Raw genomic sequence first — 3,336 nt, forward strand, 5'->3', positions numbered from 1 at the left:
GGAGGTGTTGGCTGTAAGAAGCCTCCTCACTACCTCTGCCCATAACTAGAGCCGGAGGCAAAGAAAAACTCTCCCTACTCAGAAAAAAGAAGCTATTTTTATCAAGTTAAATGAGCCTGAACCTGCAGAGCTGAACTGACAGACGAATATTGTTAATTGGTGCCATTTCTTCCGTGCAGGAAAGAGTTTCCAGTCAGCGTAACAACTCATGTGCCACAAACATTGATTTATTAATGAAAATGACAAAGTTCCAGAATCCTTGTTCATGATGAGTCCATAGTCTGGTGTCCCCTTCACTTCCCCAGAGAAGGAGCTTTACGGTAGGTCGCAATGCCACTGTGACCTCCTTCCCAGGCCATGCTTTACATGGCAACAACTCAAACGGAGATTTTTTTCCTCCCAAGAACTTCTACATTTACATGTCAAATCAAGCTGCTCTAATCACCTAACTGTGATTCTCCCTTCATCAAGAGATTTTCATGGAGTTTCTGATTTAAAGTAACCAGGCAACTCTGCTGGGTGCATCTCATTCTGAAAAGCAATGAGGGGAGAGAGAGAGAGAGAGAGAGGAAACATACCCCTTACAAAAATCAGCTTTCTTTGTTTTACAGTGAATTTGACAAATGTATACACCCATGTAACCACAACCACATTAAGATATGGAGCACTGGAAACAAAAAATTCCATTGTTTTCCTTTGCAGTAACTCCTTCCCCAAATCCCGGTCATAAACAACCACTGATGTGCTTTCTGTTACCACAGATTAGCGTTGCCTTTTCTATAATTTCATATAAATGAAGTAGTACCATGGCTTTTAAAAACCCAGCTTAATGTTTCTGAGATTCGGTCCATGTTGTTGTATGAATATAGAATGTAGCTCATTCTTTTTCGTTGTTGCATAGTATTCTATTACATGAATATACCACAGTGTGTTTCTCCAAGGACATTTGGGTTATTTTATGTTTTAGGCTATTATGAATAAAGCTGCTATGAATATTAGCATCCAAGCATTTTTGTGGAAATATGTTCTCATTTCTTTTGGTTAAATACCTAGGGATGGAATTGCTGTGTCACATAGTAAGCGTATTTTTAATTTTATAAGAAATTGCCAACTGTTTTCCAAGCCAGCTGACCACTTTACATTTCCATTAGTAACGCAAGAGATTTCCATTTGCTCTAAACCAGAGCCACTGGAATGGCTGTAAAGTTATATCTCATTATGGTTATAATTACACTTTCCTGATGACTAGCAATGTTGAATATTTTTTCATGTATTTATTGGCCATTAATTAGTTCTTTAGTAACGTATTTATTAAAATGTTTTGCCCATTTTAAAAAATAGGGTTATTTGTGCTATTATTATTGATTTGTGAGAATTCTTTTTTCTTGACACAAATATAAAGAAGATGTGATAGATGTGATATATATCTTCTCTATCCAGTCATCCATTGATAGACACTTAGATTGTTTCTGTATTTTAGCTATTGTTACTAATGCTGCAGTAAACATAGCAGTGCAGATAACTTTTTGATATCCTGTTTTCATTTTCCTTTGGTTGTATACTCAAAAGTGGGATTGCTAGATCATATGGTAGTTCTATTTTTAATTTTTTGTGGAACCTCCATACTGTTTCGCACAGTGGCTGCACCAATTTACATTCCCACCAACAGCGCACAGGGTTCTCTTTTTTCCACATCCTCAACAACACTTGCTGCTGCTCATCTTTTTCATGGCAGCCATTCTAACAGGTGTGAGGTGATATCTCACCAAGATTTTATTTGCATTTCCCTGATGATTGGTGATGCTGAGAATCTTTTCATGTACTGGCGACCATTTGTATATCTTCTTTGAAAAATATCTATTCAGTTCCTCTGACCATTTTTTAAATCAGGTTGTTCACTTTTTTGTTATTGAGTTATAGTCGATCGTATTTTAAAGAATATTTTATAAGAATTCAAAAATTACTGCATATTTACTGTTTCTGACAATATTCATTACTTTGTATAGATCAGTTTCATCTGGTATCCTTTTCTTCTGCCTTAAGAACCTCTTGAAGGGCAGAATTGCTGGCAAATCATCTGGGCTTCCTATTTGCCTGAAAATTCTTTGCCTTCATTTTTGAAGGGAATTTTTGCTGGATATGAAATTCTTGGTTGACAGTGTTTAGGTTTTTTTCCCCAACACTTAAAGATGTTCTTCCACCACTTTCTGGCTCGCGTGGAGATATCCATGTTCTTTCTTAATTTCGTCCCCTTATACACAATGCCTGTTCCCTGCAGCTGGCTGCTCTGCAGATGTCTCTTACTCACTGTTTTCTTTAACAATTTGATTGTAGACTGCCATGGCATAGTTTTCTATAGGTGTTTAGTCTGCTTGGAGTTTGTTGAACTTCTTGGATCTGTAGTTTTGTAGTTTTAATAATTTGGATATTTTTCAGATATAATTTTTAAAAATATTTTTCCCCAGTCTTCATTGTATGGGAGTGAAACTGCACATATTTGACTCCTTGATATTCTCAGACAGGTTTCTGAGACTCAACTTTTTCTTTTTATTCTCTCTGTACTATCTTTCAGATAGTAGGTATGCAAATTCATTGCTATTTTGTAGTTCTTAATCTACTTTTTATTGCTTTCAGTAAAAATTTCATTTTAAATATTGCATTTTTTAAATCTGTAAGTTTCATTAGATTCTTTTTTATTATTACATTTTTGATAATATTATTTTTTTGGTTTTTTTCATCAGGTTCTTTTAAAAAATATTTCTCTCTCCTCATGATCTATTTTCCTTTAAGTCCTTTAGTGTATTTAGAAAACACATTTTGAAGTCCTTGTCTGCTAATTTTATTATGTCTATCTTTCCTGGATCTTTGATGTATTTTTGTCCAAATTACAAATGACATTTTAATGCTTCTTCATATGTCTAATAATTTTTATTGGAATCTAGGCTTTTTGATTAGTGTGATGTTGAGTGCTAGATTTTGTTGCCTTTATAGAGTATTGGACTTTGTTCTCTACTAAAATTACTTGAGACTCAGTTCAAATTTTTTGAAGCTAGTTTTTTTAGAGTAATTCTTTTTTTAAATTTAATTTTTATTGTATATTAGGGTATAGTTGATTTACAATATTGTGCTAGTTTCAGGGGTACAGCAAAGTGATTCAGTTATACACATACATATATCCATTCCTTTTCAGATTCTTGAAGCTTGTTTTAAAGCTATGTTAGGGCAAGTCTGGTACTGCCTTTACTTCAGGGGTGGTTTCACTCCACTGCTAAACTGTGACCTTTCAGGGGACTCTCCTGAATGTTCCAGTCCTTTACTCCACTCTGGCTGGTTGAT

The sequence above is a fragment of the Hippopotamus amphibius genome, chromosome 4 (assembly GCF_030028045.1).
Source record: "Hippopotamus amphibius kiboko isolate mHipAmp2 chromosome 4, mHipAmp2.hap2, whole genome shotgun sequence".
In the NCBI taxonomy this organism is placed as follows: Eukaryota; Metazoa; Chordata; class Mammalia; order Artiodactyla; family Hippopotamidae; genus Hippopotamus; species Hippopotamus amphibius.